This window comes from Salvia splendens, chromosome 20 (genome assembly GCF_004379255.2).
Source record: "Salvia splendens isolate huo1 chromosome 20, SspV2, whole genome shotgun sequence".
NCBI classification, from domain to species: domain Eukaryota; kingdom Viridiplantae; phylum Streptophyta; class Magnoliopsida; order Lamiales; family Lamiaceae; genus Salvia; species Salvia splendens.
In genome coordinates this window covers 17,076,392-17,094,516 of record NC_056051.1, presented here as the reverse complement: position 1 = coordinate 17,094,516, position 18,125 = coordinate 17,076,392, and positions in this window count along the sequence as shown.

Here is an 18,125-nt window from a genome sequence, read left to right as displayed (position 1 = left end):
TTTTATATTGTCACGTTAATTGTTTATATTTTCATAGTGTGTTTGTTTACTATATAAATGTAAACGTGTTTCAATTACATTTGTTCACAATTTAAAAATTGCAACGAAAGAAATAAAATGAGTAGTGTACCGCACGGGTGTGAAAGTAGTAATTATATAAAAGGTGAGTTGTGAGTCTCTAATATAAACATTTTTTAAATAAATTTTGGATTTTACACAAAATTAATAGAGGGAACATTATTTTTGGTCCACGAACTTTGCCAAAGTATCATTTTAGGTCCGTGAACTTTGAAAATATCATTTTAGGTCCGTAAACTTTGAGTTAGTATCATTTGAGGTACTTTTTACTATTTCCAAGTTTTTTTGGACGAAAATACCCTCAATACCTTAAAGTGTATATATTTTTAATAAATTTATCATATATTCACATTTTTTTATAAATATCTTTACAATATATTTTTGACAAATTTTCTAAATATAATTTGACTTTAAATATTATCACTTAATTTTGTGACATGCAAGTAAAATTGCTTCTTCAATTTTTTATATTAATTTTTTTAAAAATTGAATAAAGAACTTTCTTTAATAATAAAAAATTGAATAAAGATCTTTTTATAAATATCTTTACAATATATTTTTGATAAATTTTCTAAATATAATTTGACCTTCAATATTATCATTTAATTTTGTGACATGCAAGAAAAGATCTTTATTCAATTTTTTATTATTAAAGAAAAGTTCTTTATTCAATTTAAAAAAAATTAATATAAAAAATTGAAGAAGCAATTTTACTTGCATGTCACAAAATTAAGTGATAGTAATATTTAAGGTCAAATTATATTTAGAAAATTTGTCAAAAATATATTGTAAAGATATTTATAAAAAATAATGAGTATATGATAAATTTATTAAAAATATATACACTTTAAGGTATTGGGGGTATTTTCGTCCAAAAAAACTTGGAAATAGTAAAAAGTACCTCAAATGATACTAACTCAAAGTTCACGGACCTAAAATGATATTTTCAAAGTACACGGACCTAAAATGATATTTTGTCAAAGTTCGTGGACCAAAAATGATGTTCCCTCAAATTAATAATGGCGAATACATTTGTACAGTAATTATCATCAAAAAAGCCCGACTTTCGTCGCGTCATAATGGTACTTACGTTATCATTTACGGAGTATTTATTTATTTATAAGTAACAGTCAATCATAGAAAAATGTTTACATGCATACAATGTGAGTAAATCTATCTATCAATATTAAAAGCCAAGTTTTTAGAAACAATTTTGGCAGCCGAATGTGAGTGTTAGAGCATCACCAATGGAGGCTAGCGGACAGGCTAGCCGATTCCCAACGCTAGCCGGTCTGCTAACCGAACCATTGTAGGCGGCGAGTGGAAAAACGGCGAGAATTTTGGCGAGCGCACGCCGATTTTTGAGCGCTAGCCAATGCGCTTGCCGATCAGCCAACACTTTTTTTTAAACACTATATATACGCGATTAGCACGTCATTTTCATTCGCACCGCTTGTTTTAACGAGTTTTCTCTCTCACTTAACTTGTGTACAAGAGCAATAAAGCAAAATGGAGAACAACAACGAGTCCACTCCAGTGACGAGCGTGTCTCAAACTCCCACGGTACCCGTGGGAGGTGGATGGGGTCCGATGGCCGGGTACTACAACATGTACCCTTAGATGCAGATGATGCCAGGGTGGCAGCCGGGGATGCAGCCGGGGATGCAGGGGACGTCGGGGGGGGGGGGGACAATGTCTATTGCCCCAATCTTGATTTTTTGACTGCTTCTTCGCACACATCGACCCCATCGGAGACGCAGTTCACTGGGTGTGAGACTTTCTCCTTAGAGGAGTTGGGGATAGATCTTGAGGATGCGAACACTCCCGTTCAAATGGGGGGGAGTAGGGCGGGGTCGGGGTGCACCAAAGAAGAAGAAGGGCAAAGGGAAGGGCAAAACGGTGGTCGGCGAGTCGTCGCAGCCGGCTGATGACGACAGCCCGGCACGGAGGAAGTGGACGGATGCGGAGAACGGCGCGCTGTCCAAGGCTTGGGTGAATGTTTGCGATGATCCCCTCCATTCGAACAATCAGAGGATCGTCAACTTGTGGGCTAAAATATCAGCAACCTACAAGGAATTTTGCCCGGAGAGGAGGCCACACAGCGGGGAGGAGTGCCGGAAGGGGTGGGACCGAATCAGGGCTGCGGTCTCCCGATTTTCGGGCTTGTACACCAACGCCCTCCGCATGTAGACCAGTGGCCAAACTGACGAGGACTGCAGGAGGATAGCGGAGAAAGCCTTCCCCGTGCCCGGGCTTTATAAGGAGTTCACCTACTGGAACTGCTATGAGGTGTTGATGGACTCCGAGAAGTTTCGGGCAGGTGTCGATGCTGGCTGGCCGAAGAAGCAGTGACTGAACTATGCCGGTGATTACAGCGGCGGTTCCCACGACCTCCCCGAGGATGTTCAGGAGTTCCCGTCCCCTCCATCGTTTACTCGCCGCACTCGCCCGGTTGGTCAAAGGCGGGCGCAACGGGTAGCGAGGGAGGTCGCCCATGGGTCCCAGGAGGTCCAGTCGGCATCCCCCCTGTTGGCAAGTCGCCAACCGAGCTCGCCTTCTTCGCGCGTCAACAAACGCGGGCTCAGATGCACAAGATCTTAGCTGAATGGAGGGCGGCAACTGACCAGTAGAGAAGAGGTTTCTTCACTCAATGCTCGAGAGTATGCGGGTCGATTTGGATGCCGTCTCGGCACAGTTGGGGGGCTCAGCCGCGGGCTCAGATGTCGCAGATTTGGGGGTCCCGGATAGCGGCGACAACGGCGGCGACGATGACGACGGAGTGAGGCGGAGGCGAGGGCTCGTGTGTGGAAGAGGGTTTTTTTTAAATTAATGTAATTTTTTTTAATTAATGTACTTTTTAAATTTTACTATTATTATTGAATTTTTCCGTATCTGTGTCGTAAATTTAATTCTGTATTTTGTGTGATTGTTAATTATTTGTTTTTTATAATTTTGTTTATTGTGGCTCGCCTATTGCTAGCCTATTGCTTGTCAAGTTACTTGTCTTGGTGATGTGGCAGGAAGAGTTTTTAGTACTGATGATGTGGCAGGAGGAGTTTGTGGCTGGCTTATTACCATTGTGGATGCTGCAGCAAAGTTGAATTCTTTTGAAAATTTAATTGCATTGAGAATTATTTAAACCTCTTAATATGTAACGTGGTGATAAAGTATGTTTTTTTGAATATATTCAAATGCACGTTTGAAGTAGGGGATGTGGACGTTTATTGCAATTTGCAATACATGGTGGATCGACTACTTTTGATGTATTTGGGGAAATGAATTAGTTTTAAATTTTATATATAATGTGGTTCCACCTTAAAAAAATCATTGTGGATATAAAGAAAGAGGAAACTAACAAAATCCATTTACCTGATCTCATATGACAGATGAAGGTTTTAAAGTATATTTTGTTATTCATCTTTGTTCTTCCTCGGTGCCAACTTCAATTGTACATATTCTCCTAGTGACGGTCAATTAGATCTAACATGAAGAAACATGAAATAGGATAATACTACCTCCGTCCCGGCTAAGATGACACATTCCTTGGCCGACACGGGATTTTATGAGTTATTGATTAATGTGTTTAATTGAAGAGAGAAAATGTAGGTGTAAGTATTAAAATAGAGAGAGAAAGAGATATGAATATTTTAATAGGAGTGGAAAAAAGTGGGTGGGTATATTAATTGGAGAGAGAAAGTTTCCAAAAAAGGAAATGTGTCATCTTAGTTTAAACAAACTAAAAAGGAAAACGTGTCATCTTAAGTGGGACGGGGGAGTAATATCTATAGTAGTTGTTTGGTTTTATTGATGTTTTAGCTATCTAATAAATCTTTGGTTTTGGCACCTCATATGGCGTTGTACTTATCGTTGAGCCCGCCAGGAACAAGTACAATCGTTTAATTACATGGTATTTCCGGAATTGGCATACTCCCTTGTCGCAGCAAGTGATCGGTTGGTCTTGCCTCCGGTCGATCTCAATCCAAAGTCCATTCAGATTCCTACAATATGTTTCGAGATTTAAATCTCCCTGTGTAATTTTGAACGCCTTGTCTTCCACGTCAAGGATGAGATATGTTAAAACTCTTAAATCTTGTCTCACATTGACTTGGTGATGATCCTAGCTCCTCTATATAAGTACAGATAACCTCTTCATTATAAGACCTTTGAAGGGGTGAGTGGCCCATTTCTAATAAGATACGGGTCGGATGTGCTCTCAAACGTCACAGATAGGCTTTCCCACAGGGCTTGTGCGGGTTGATGATGCACAAAATCAACCACGATCTCTGTCTCGATGTTGTCGAGAATCCACGAGAGCACTATCAGATCGGTCTCCTCCCAATCGGTGGATCACTGGTGATATGCCGGGACGCCCGCCTTCCTCCGATGGCTATTTTCATCAGCCTTGACCACAAAGGGTAATTGATTCCATTGAGTCGAACGGCTACAGTAAAGTTCTTGCTTATTTTCAGTTTGGGGTGGTTTGGATTTGGTTTGGTTTCATCGTCGGTCATTTTTCCCACCGGGGCCGGGCCAAGGAGTGGATGAAATCTTTTTGGGGCCTTAAACGTCAAGAGTATTTTCCGTCAAGTCAGCATATCAGGGTTTGGTGGAGGGACAAGGAACACATTTTTCTAGGGTTGATATGGACCTCAACGAATAAAAACATTTTTCTGGATGTTGCTACATAATGGGATCTTGGTGAACGCAGAGAGAGAACGACGGCATATTTCCTCGACAGCAGATGAGAGAGCGCTGCATATACTGCGTGACTGCACTGATGCGAAGAAAACATGGGAGAGTTTGTTGAGGTATGGTGGGAAAGAAGGATTTTTTTACATGTCAAAGATCACAAATCAGAGAATTACCAAATGTCGAAGCATGATTAGAGGAAAGGATATTAAATTGATATGGAATAAATGTGTAGTACATAGTCTAGGAATAGATTGATCTATTACCTAATTTACATTGTACATCTTCCCTATATTATGAGGGAATAGCCGAGAACATTACAAAAAAATATACAACAATCATATTCCTCTAAAAAGCTCTCCTTTCGCCTAGAATTGTAGTATGAATTGCCTATCTCTCGATTACCATCGTTAAGATGGTATCAGAACAGGTGATTAGGGTGAGACTCAAAAAGATTTCATCATAGTCTCATTATACCTTTCCCGACCCTTTGAACCTGCAAAAACACAACCAATATGTCAGATTCCGACCCACCAAAAACCAATACAGCCGTTACCCTCTCAGTAGATCAATTTGCTGAACTAATGAGACTAAGCATGTCTCAGAAACCTCAACCCCAACAGCCTTCATCAATCGAATCACTAGGCGAATTGCGCCTGGCGGAGAAACTTAACGGGGATAACTACCCGTTATGGGCGAAGCTAATGAGCCGAGCAATCCGAGGGAAGGGGCTGGCATCTCACATAAATGGAGTTACAGATCCCCTTCCTCAGACAGACCCGAATTACAACCGATGGCAGCAACGGGATGATTGTTGCTTCAATTGGATAATCAACAACATCGACGCCAGCCTCGTGAATGAGGTGTCCCAATACGAAACAGCGTATGACTTATGGGATAGTCTAGCCACGACGTATAGGAGCGGCGACGATCAATTCCAGATCTCAGACCTGCACAGACATGCATATAACATCAAACAAGGAGAATCATCGCTAGAGAGTCTCTGGCAGAAACTACAGGATCTCTGGATATCAATCGATACCAGAGATCCAAACCCCATGGAGGATGCCTCAAGTATTGAAAAGTACAATCAGAACACACAGAGGCATCGATTATACCAGTTCGTATGGGCACTAGACGATCAAATATACATCAAGATAAAGAGAGAGATATTGAATATGGATCCTATACCAACCTGCAAGAAAAGCATACGGGTTAGTCCGAAGAGAATCGGTCAACGAGAAGCTGCTCAACCCAGAAGGAAAAGAATCGGGAATCGGATTAGGGCTCGCAATACACGACCGAAGTCGACCACCTCAGCACCTCCATCACCCATCCAGGAACCCAAACTACTCAAGGGACGAAGACAAAAGCAAATTGGTCTGCAGTCATTGTGGAGGCAAGAAGCATACCAGAGAAACATGTTTCCACATCCACGGGTTCCCGGAGTGGTGGGAGGAGATGAAAAAGGCGAGGCAAGCCCAGAACGCAGGACGAGCTAGAGGAGGCAGGGGAGGCAGAAGGGCCTCGGCCACCATATCTCACGACCGCGACCTCAGGACCACCGACCGCGCCTCCTACGCCGACCATTCGACGGGTGGCAGCGGTAGCAGTGGTGTCTCCGGAAGCAGCTGTGGCGAGGTCCAAACCGGAGAAAAGCCACCAATCGCACCCTCAATCGCATCAGCTTCAATGGCTCGGACCTGGACTGAAGGTAATGAATCACCAATTGGTGACCGCACCGGCGAAATCGCCGGCGGATGCAGTAATCGGAGGGACGAAGGAGGCGGTAGGGTTCCCACAGGCGAGGCGGCTAGGGTTACACAAAACCCAAATATACCAAATATACCAAACCCTTTTTCCAAACTACCAAATCCCCCCACTACTTCCGGATTTACCGATTTCTCACCCTAAAGATATCCTAAATCCCAAATTGACCCCAACAGTTGTCACATATCGCACGCCTACCCCCATAAATGCATATATTCCCAAAACTCACCCCAAAATGTACACTTCTTGCAAAATTACGCCCCAATTGCGAAAACTTTGCAGATTGCTCCCCCGAAGCCCGATATTCCTACCTATCAGCCAGCCATAGCCTGTCGTAACTCATTCGAAGCACTAGCCTGTTCCTATACCTCAATTTCAGGACCCGAGGACACCCACTGGATATTTGACTGTGGAGCGACCGATACAATCTCATTTGAAGCCTCCGACTTTGTTACCCTCACCACTTCAAAAAAATCATATGTCCAAACTGCCAGTGGGGACCAAGCACAAGTTATGGGGGCAGGCACCATAAATATCTCGCCAACTCTACGCCTATCTAATTGCCATTTTGTTTCGTCATTATCTCATAAATTGTTATCAATTAGTTATGTGACTAAGGAACTAAACTGCAAATTACTAATGCAGCCCCGATTTTGCTTATTACAGGATATCAGGACGGGGACGATAGTTGGGCGTGGCACTGAGCGAAGCGGGCTGTACTATGTGGACGAGATAGCTCAACAGAGTGCTGCAATGATGCTGACTCCCGGACTGACTGACAGACAGACTTGGCTTTGGCATCGTCGGTTAGGGCACCCATCCTTGGGATATTTTCGTTTACTTTATCCTGAACTAGCTAGAACTCTAAACTCTTTCATTGTGATACATGTGTTTTGGCCAAAACCATAGACATTCTTTTAAGTTAAACAATACAAGAGTCAAATCTCCTTTTGCCATTAATACACTCGGATGTTTGGGGACCCGCTCCTATCACAGGGGGCCAAGGCTTTCGATATTTTGTGCTTTTTATTGATGACTATTCCCACATGACTTGGATCTATTTTTTGAAAAATAAAAATGATGTGTTTGACAAGTTCGTAGATTTCTATAACCTTATTCACACTCAATATAAACATACCATTCAGACACTTAGATCCGATAATGGGGGGGAATTTATCAACCAAAAAATGCAAGAATTTTTTAGAATAAAAGGGCTAGTCCACCAAACTACGTGTGCATATAACCCAGAACAAAACGGGGTAGCCGAACAAAAAAATTGTTATATCCTGGAAATCACCCGAGCCCTCCTAATTGAATCCAAAGTACCAAAATCTTTTTGGCCAGAAGCCGTAGCCACAGCCGTTTACCTCATAAATCACCACAGCCGTTTACCAAAATTCTTAGCTTTAAGACCCCCTTAGACACCTTTTCCAAACACTTTGAAATACCATCCTCTTTGTCCCTCGAACCCAGAATTTTCGGATGCTTTGTTTTTTTCCACATTCCTAAACACGAACGCTCAAAATTTGATCCATGTTCCCTCAAGTGTGTCTTTATTGGCTATGGAAATAACCAAAAGGGATACCGTTGTTATGACCCAAAAACCAGGAGAATACACACAACCATGAACTGTAATTTTGTAGAAGGGGAGTACTACTACCAATCTAGCGGTCAGGGGGGGACACAAACCTTAGACAATAGTCAAAATAGTGACCTCCTAGATTGGCTACCCGATATTCAAAACCACCACTTAGAGGAAGAATCACCAGGGGAACCACAGACAGGGGGAGAGTCCGAGCCAAGCCTTGTCACAGAGGTTGGTCCACCTGAGGAAGTTAGCAACGCCGACGGGCCGTCAAATCCAATAGTACAGAACAACGAGCAACGTGACATCATCCTATCGTCGTCTTCAATTCCTGAGGTACATAGTTCCAATCTTGATAATATCCCTTTGGAAGAAACTAACCTTGATAGGGGAAATGATGAAGAATGTGAAATCAGTGGCCAAAGAAGCCCATAGCCCCCGAGGAGAACAAGAGGGGTGCCTCCTCGACGCCAGAATGGAAAGGAAGAAAGGCTAAATACGCTATATCCAACCTCACACAGAGTCACTTATCAGAAATGGCACGGGCTTTTGAAACTGCTCTGTATGAGGAAGAAGACATTCCACAATCGTTTGAAGAGGCAAGCAAACATAAACACTGGCGAGAAGCCATGAAGAAGGAAATCGATGCATTGGTTAAAAATGGTACATGGGAGAAATGTACACTACCAGAGGGAAAGAAGCCAGTTGGATGTCGATGGATATTCACCATAAAAAGACGAGCAGATGGTTCAATCGAGAGGTACAAGGCAAGACTTGTGGCAAAGGGATACACCCAAGTCTACGGAGTGGATTATGAAGAAACATTCTCACCAGTGGCAAAGATGGAAACCGTGCGGACACTATTATCCATAGCGGCAAGCAGGGATTGGAATTTGCACCAGTTTGATGTGACCAACGCTTTTCTCCATGGGGAACTAGAGCAGAACAAGGAAGTTTACATGGAAGTCCCACTAGGCTTCTCCGCTGAATTTGGAAAAGGAGAAGTGTGTCGATTACGAAAAACTCTATACGGCCTGAAACAGTCTCCATGAGTATGGTTCGACAGATTTTGTCAAGCTATGTTCAAACACGGATTCAAGCAAAGTCACTCCGACCACACGCTCTTCACGAAACGGAGAGGCGACAAGATAACATGTTTAATCATATATGTTGACGACATGATTATCACCGGAGACGATGTAGAAGAGATACAAAGGTTGAAGGAGAATTTGTTTAAGGAATTCGAGATGAAGGATCTTGGAGCACTAAAGTACTTCTTGGGGATAGAAGTGTTGAGGTCCAAACATGGAATATTCCTAAGACAGAAAAAATATGTCCTAGATCTGTTGGCTGAAACTAGGCATGCACAAGGGTCACGAACCGCCGGTTCTGGTTCATGAACCGGCGGTTCACGGTTCAGGAAATGCTTGAACCTGAACCGGCCCGCCTAGTCACATCGGAGGGTAGATGGGGAACCATCGTCGATCCTCCTAAAAAAAAAAAAAAAAAAAAAAAAAAAAACCGGCTCGCCTACCTCCCGGCGGTTCCGGTTCTGGTTCAAAAAACCGCCGGTTCACCAGACGGTTCAAAACCGCCGGTTTTTTGCCTGAACCGCCGGTTCCGGTTCATGAACCGGCGGTTCAACCGAAAATAAAAAAAAATATTTTTTATTTATAAAAATTGATTTTTATTTTTAAAATAAATTTTTACAAACAAATGAATACAATAAATTCGTAATAGCCCATATATATTTGATGGGCTTGCGAATTTAAGAAACCATTCTTGGTTGTTTCTCTTTTATAGAGACATCCTTGAATGTTTTATGTTCCACTTTCGATGTGGGACAAACTCATTCTTGGTTGTTTCTCTTTTATAGAGACATCCTTGAATGTTTTATGTTCCACTTTCGATGTGGGACAAACTCATTCTTGGTTGTTAGAGAAATCCTTAAATGTTTTATGTTCCACTTTCGATGTGGGACAAAATCATTCTTGGTTGTTTCACTTTTATAGAGACATCCTTGAATATTTTATGTTCCACTTTCGATGTGGGACAAACTCATTCTTGGTTGTTTCTCTTTTATAGAGACATCCTTGAATGCTTTATGTTCCACTTTCGATGTGGAACAAAATCATTCTTAGTTGTTTCACTTTTATAGAGACATCCTTGGATGTTTTATGTTCCACTTTCGATGTGGGACAAACTCATTCTTGGTTGTTTCTCTTTTATAGAGACATCCTTGAATGTTTTATGTTCCACTTTCGATGTGAGACAAAATCATTCTTGGTTGTTTCTCTTTTATAGAAACATCCTTGAATGTTTTATGTTCCACTTTCGATATGGGACAAAATCATTCTTGGTTGTTTCTTTTTTATAGAGACATCCTTGAATGTTTTATGTTCCACTTTCGATGTCGGACAAAATCATTCTTGGATGTTTCTCTTTTATAGAGACTTCCTTGAATGTTTTATGTTTCTCTTTTGATGTAAGACAAAATATGTTGAAGTATTTTCTTTTATAACTACATGTTTAGAGCATTCATTCATCTTTTTCCAATGTGGGATACAAAACTTTCTTTTGTCTTCTATTTTTCTTCATGTTTTGTATGATATATATAAACAAAATTATTATTCAAATATATTCTTGATTGATACGAATAATGAATTATTGAGAAATATGATTTGTATATAGAAAATATTTATTTGTATAATAATTATGGTTAGGTTTATACAATTTGTATAAAAATTATTTTTTTAATGTGTATAATATTATTTATTAGTTAACATATACATAAATTTATAAACATAAGCAAATCATTAATGATAAATAACTAATGAATAATAGTTTATATAATAATATTTATTATTATTACATAAACTATTATGTCCAATATTAAGTATTGATATTTTATAAATACATACATAAATAACTAATGAAATAGAATAATTTGCTTTGATCATAAATACATAAATTTATTATAGATTAATATTGGACATAATAGTTTATAAATACATAAATAATATTGGACATAAACTATTATGTCCAATATTATTATCAATACTTAAAAAAATATCAATACTTAATAGGACATAATAGTTTATGCAATAATAACAAATATTATTACATAAATTATTATTCACTAGTTATATATCATTAATGATTTGCTTATGTTTATAAATTTATGTATATGTTAACTAATAAATAATATTATACACATTGAAAGAATAATTCTTATACAAATTGTATAAACCTAACAATAATTATTATACAAATAAATATTTTCTATATACAAATCATATTTCTCAATATTTCTTTATTTTTATCAATCAAGAATATATTTGAATAATAATTTTGTTTATATATCATACAAAACATGAAGAAAAGTAGAAGACAAAAGAAAATTTTGTATCCCACATTGGAAAAAGATGAATGAATGCTCTAAACATGTAGTTATAAAAGAAAGTACTTCAACATATTTTGTCCCACATCGAAAGTGGAACATAAAACATTCAAGGATGTCTCTATAAAATAGAAACAACCAAAAATGAGTTTGTCCCACATCGAAAGTGAAACATAAAACATTCAAGGATGTCTCTATAAAATAGAAACAACCAAGAATGAGTTTGTCCCACATCGAAAGTGGAACATAAAACATTCAAGGATGTCTCTATAAAAGAGAAAAAAACCAAGAATGATTTTGTCCCACATCGAAAGTGGAACATAAAACATTCAAGGATGTTTCTATAAAAGAGAAACAACCAAGAATGGTTTCATAAATTCGCAAGCCCATCAAATATGTATGGGCTATTACGAATTTCTTGTATTCATTTGTTTGTAAAAATTGATTTTAAATATAAAAATCAATTTTTATAAATTAATTTTTTTTTAAATTCGGTTGAACCGGCGGTTCAAACCACCGAACCGTCGGTTTTGAACCGCCGGTTCACTGTTCACAATTCGCCGACCCTGAACCGGCCCGTGTTAACCGGCAACCCTCTGGACGGTTCAAACCGCCGGTTCCGGTTCTGGTTCCGGTTCATGAACCGGCGGGCCCGAACCGGTGGCTAACCGCCGGGCCGGTTCGGTTTGTGCATGTCTAGCTGAAACTGGTCTCCTTGAATGTAAACCGGCAGAAAATCCAATGGTTGCCACCCATGGTTTGAAACTAGAGGAAGGAGCAGAACTCGCAGACAAAGACAGGTACCAACGACTTGTCGGAAAACTCATCTATCTCTCTCATACGAGACCCGACATTGCATACGCCGTTGGCATTGTAAGTCAGTTCATGCACCAACCTCAGACTGATCACATGGAGGCCGCCTTGAGAATCGTGCGCTATTTGAAAGGGACTATAGGATATGGTGTATTCCTAGCCAAGAGGGAAGATTTGGAGATTGATGGCTACACCGATGCCGATTGGGCAAGCAATCCGGTGGATAGAAAATCTACGGGGGGATACTTTATGTTCATAGGAGGAAACCTGGTCTCCTGGAGAAGTAAGAAGCAGAAAGTGGTTGCTCTATCTAGCGCCGAGGCCGAGTTCCGAGGAATGAAAAGTGGCCTCATGGAAATCCTATGGCTAAGAAGACTACTCGCAGAAATTGGTTTTCCACCTACTCGAAAGAGTAAGTTGTACTGTGACAACAAGGCCGCCATCAGTATCTCAGAAAATCCGGTTCAACACGACAGAACTAAACATGTGGAAGTTGATCGACACTTCATCAAGGAGAAGCTAGACGGAGGCATCATTGAATTCCCTTTGTTCGTTCAGAGGAACAACTGGCCGACATCCTGACCAAAGCTGTCCACCCAACGGTGTTCAAAGAAGTATTGTCCAAGTTAAGCATTGGAGATACCCTTGCTCAACTTGAGGGGGAGTGTCAAAGATCACAAATCAAAGAATTACCAAATGTAGAAGCATGATTAGAGGAAAGGATATTAAATTGATATGGAATAAATGTGTAGTACATAGTCTAGGAATAGATTGATCTATTACCTAATTTACATTGTACATCTTCCCTATATTATGAGGGAATAGCCGAGAACATTATAAAAAAATATACAACAATCATATTCCTCTAAAAAGCTCTCCTTTCGCCTAGAATTGTAATATGAATTGTCTATCTCTCGATTACCATTGTTAAGATTACATACTTCTCTAAGTTTGACAGATTGGTTATTAGAAATATCAGCTCAAAGATTGTGTTGGGTAGTGGGGTGCAATGGTGCATGCATTTTGGTGTAGAATATTTGTAAAAAAGAGAGGTGAGTTCATTTTTAAGAGTGAGAGAATTAGCGTCGAAGGGGTAATATCTCTTATCTTGAGCACAATTATAATGATGGAGGTGGCGCGAATAAATAAGGAAGTTGGCTTGGGTGTAGCGAAGTTATAAGGAAACCTCCCATGCCATGCACTTTGAAATTAAATACGGATGCCTCTTTGGATGGTAGCTAGCTCGGGCTCCGCCTTTGGAGGTGGACTCATTTGCAATGATGTAGGAAGTTAGAGGCATGATTGTCAATATTGGGGTGTGCTCTGACAGAAAACTAGAAAGAAGGCCTTTGAAGCCATAGCCAGAAAAAGAACAAGGCTATTGTATTGCATAAAGATGATTGTGTTGAATGAATAAATGGAGAGCAACACGTCCCATTATATAGGGAGAAATTCTACATGTCAAAGTTGATTGAATTCTATCTATGGAACGGATCACTAATTTCTTGATTGTAATCTTCCATAATTTATGTCAAGGATCCCTGATGTCTTGCTTGTTATCTTCCATGATTTCTGTCAAGGATTTCATTGCAATGCCAGCTCTATCCAACTCATCATTCATCTTCAACTCTCTGATTCCATCGTTGAAGATGGCAAGGTTTACACTTCCCCTCAATTCGATAGAAGAACGAGAATAAACTCCGAGTTTATTTCGCAGACGAGAGAAGAATTGGTGGCTCAAGGGCTTTGTGAGTATATCTGCTATTTGATCTGTTGTCGGGACATGGCGAAGATCTATCATTTTTGCTGCTACCTTGTCTCTTACAAAATGGATGTCTAGTTCGATGTGTTTCGAACGAGCATGGAGGACTGGATTTGAAGCAAGGGCGATGGTGCTCATGTTATAAATCCAGATGATCGGACAGTGAGGAAGTTTTATACCCAATTCAGTGAGAAGCGAGGTGAGCCAAGTTATTTCAGAAACGAGGAGTGCAAGGCTGCGGTATTATGACTCAGTGCTGGAACGAGATACAACCTTCTGCTTCTGAGAGCACCATGAAACCAAATTACCCCCAAAGTAAGTGCAGTAGCCCGAGATCGATTTCCTATCATCGGGATCCGAGGCCCAATCAGAATCACAAAAGCTAGTGAGATTAAAATTAGAGGCATGAATGTGGATGCCATGATCAACTGAGCCAACAAGGTAACGGAGAATTCGCTTTACAGCTTTCCAGTGTTGATCTAGAGGGCACGCCATAAATTGACTGACCTTGTTAACAGAGAAACTGATTTCCGGCCTTGTGATTGTTGCATACTGTAACGCACCAACCACACTTCTGTAAAGCTTACCTTCGACAAAAGGATCACCGTCATGTTTGCTAAGTTTCGAATCAGAAATCATAGGAGTGGGCGAAGCTTTGGCACTGTCCATCTTGACTTTGAGTAATAATTCCTTGATATAGGCTGCTTGACAGAGGTGAATTCCTTCAGAGGTTTTTGAAATCTCCACACCGAGAAAATGGGATACCTCTCCTAGATCCTTCAGTGAGAACTTACTGTTGAGCTGCTTAATCACAAGTTGTATGGCCGACGGAGAAGAGCCGGTGATGAGCATGTCATCAACGTAGAGCAAGAGATAGGTGACTTCAGAGCCAATCGTGCGAAAGAAGAGTGAAGTATCGGCTTTAGACTGAATGAATCCAAGATCCATAAGCGCTGATTGAATGGTTAGAAACCAAGCACGAGAAGCTTGTTTCAAACCATACAACGCCTTGTTGAGCTTGCAAACCACGTTAGGACCGCCTTGTTCAAAACCGGGAGGTTGACGCATGTATATTTCTTCTTCCAATGAACCATTTAGGAAAGCATTGTTTACGTCGAGATGAGTTATCGACTAGCCAGATGAGACTGCTATGCTCAGGATGAGGCGGATGGTATTTGGCTTTACAACGGGACTGAATGTATCAGTGAAATCGAAGCCTGCTTCTTGTGAGAAACCCTGAGCCACGAGGCGAGCTTTATGGCGAGCAATCGAGCCAGACACATGCTTCTTAATTCGAAAGATCCATGTGCAACCGATGAGATTTTTACCGGGGGGCAAAAGAGTCAGGGTCCAAGTTTTGTTGCGGAGGAGGGCAAGAAACTCGGCTGTCATAGCTGCTTTCCAGATAGGAATAGAAAGAGCAAGGGGGATGGAACGAGGCACAGTGGATGAAGGATCGATAACACTGATGTGAAATACCTTTGGTTTGAAAATTCCTGCTCTAGATCTAGTCACCATGTGATGAGTGCCGGATGGTGGAGCTATTGGGGAAGACGAGGATGAATCAGTGGATGGAGGATCTTGATTAGGTGGTGGTTGAAATGTGGCAGCAGGTGGAGGAGCTTGGGAAGGTGGTGGTTGAGAGGTGGCAGCATGTGGAGGGGATCCATGTACATGATCAGGAGAATCATGAGGTGAGATGTCCATATGTGAGTCAGGAGGGGAGTTGAGAGATATAGGAGAGTGTGGAGGTGTAGTAGATGGTAAGCTAGATGTGATTGGAGAATCTGGAGTGAGTATAGGGACAAGTGGTAATGAGGGAAAAGAGAGAGGCAGAGTAGGAGGGATAAGCGGTGACATAGGGATTTGCGATGGGGCAGAAGAGAGTGATGTTTTACGAGGAAAAGTGTATTCATCAAACAAGATGTCACGTGTGATGACAACTTTGCCACAAGGAAGTAAAGCCTTATAACCCTTATGAGAAGAGCTATACCCAATAAAGATTGCAGCGGTAGATCGAAACTCGAGCTTGTGATGATTGGTAGGGCGAAGATGTGGATAGCAGAGGCATCCAAAGGTTTTTAGCAGTGTATAGTCAGGCTTTTTGTGATAAAGTTTTTCATATGGGGACATATTGTTGAGAGTGGGGGATGGGAGGCGATTGATGATATACACGGCAGTGGTAAAAGCATCATCCCAAAACGATGTGGGCAGCCCTGATTGGGCTAGAAGTGACAAACCCATTTCAGTGATATGACGATGTTTCCGCTCAGCCATCCCATTTTGTTGGGGAGTATATGGGAAGGAAACTCGATGCACAATCCCTCGGGATTGAAGGAGGGATGAGAGACCCCTGTACTCACCACCCCAGTCAGATTGGAGTGCCTTGATTCTCGTATCAAATTGATTTTCAGCCAACACAATAAAGTGTTTGAACACGTCAACAACCTCAGATTTGGACTTGAGTAGATAGAGCCATGTATAACGGCTGAATTGATCGATGAAGTTCACAAAATATTTGTAACCATTTCTGGAACATAATGGGGCAGGACCCCAAACGTCACTATGTACGATTTGGAGGGGAGCTGTGTAAAGAGAAGAAGAAGCAGAATATGGCAGACGATGACTCTTAGCAACACAGCAAGGATGACATAGTAAACTTGATTTCATAGATGAGAAAGGAATATTACAACTATGCAAAGCCTTTTCAACAATATTGAAAGCACAATGGCCAAGCCTTCTGTGCCAAAGATCTATGCTAGAGGTAGTACGTTTAGGGAAAACAGTAGAGTGTCCTAATGAAGAAGCATAGGCAACTGGAGCACATTTCTTCAACTGTGATGTGGGAGTGGAGGATAAAGCAGCAGCAGGTTTGTGGAGATCAAACTTGTAAAGGCCATTCTCAAGGGAGCCCTTGAGCAAAATTGATTTGGTGACCTGGTCCTTCACGAAACAACAAGAGGAATGGAATTCAAAAAACACATTATTATCTCGAGCAAAGTGGGAGACACTCAGAAGGTTCTTGGTGACTTTAGGGACAAGGAGAAGATTTTTTAGCAAAAGAGTTCTTGATGAAGAAGGAGATGATTTAGCAATAAACTGACCTACGTGAGAAATGGGGACCCCGTGACCATCCCCAAGGTGAAGATTGTAAGTTTTATGTCTCACATATGTGACATGTGATAGAATTCTAAATAGAATTGGATTTTATATATAATATATTAACTTGGTATAAGACACATTTTTCCCTAATTAAGAATTATCAATTGAATATATTGACTTAAGTGGGACGTTTTCTAATTAATCATTAATTATATAATATATATGTCGTTGATTGCCTTAATGGCAAAAGTATATTATATAGTTTTATGGGAATGAATATTTCATTCCATTGACTATTTAGGAAAGAAGCGTGTGCATATATTAATGTATGGCAAAAGTATATTATATAGTTTTATGGGAATGAATATTTCATTCCATTGACTATTTAGGAAAGAAGCGTGTGCATATATTAATGTATATGCTATTACTAACGAAATCAAATTATGATAAATTATTAGTTGATTATGGAATTATGTAATTTGATTTTGGTATTACTTGGTCAAAAAGAAACGTCCTAATTAAATAGCCACTTTGATGGAAAGGGCCTTAAGGTTTTTTGAGAATTAGGGTTTGTCCTCTCTCTGCCTATAAATACAAAGTGTGGGATCCCATCAAATCACACACATTACAGAGAACACATAAACGAGGGAAAGAGAGAGAAACAAATCCTTGGAGTTGCGCCACTACACCAAAGTCCGAGGAAGTTCTCTCCGTCTTCCCCAATCGCTTCCGCTGTGGATCATAAAGGTAAGTTTCCGATCCATTATGTGTATGGTTAATACGTGAAATACATGATGTTCAAAGATTTTGCTTTATTCATATTCAATTATGTATTCTTGAATATATTATGATAAATAATTTCATACATGTGGTATCAGAGCATGGTTGAGAACTCATGTATTTTCGTATTGTTGTAAACCATATTT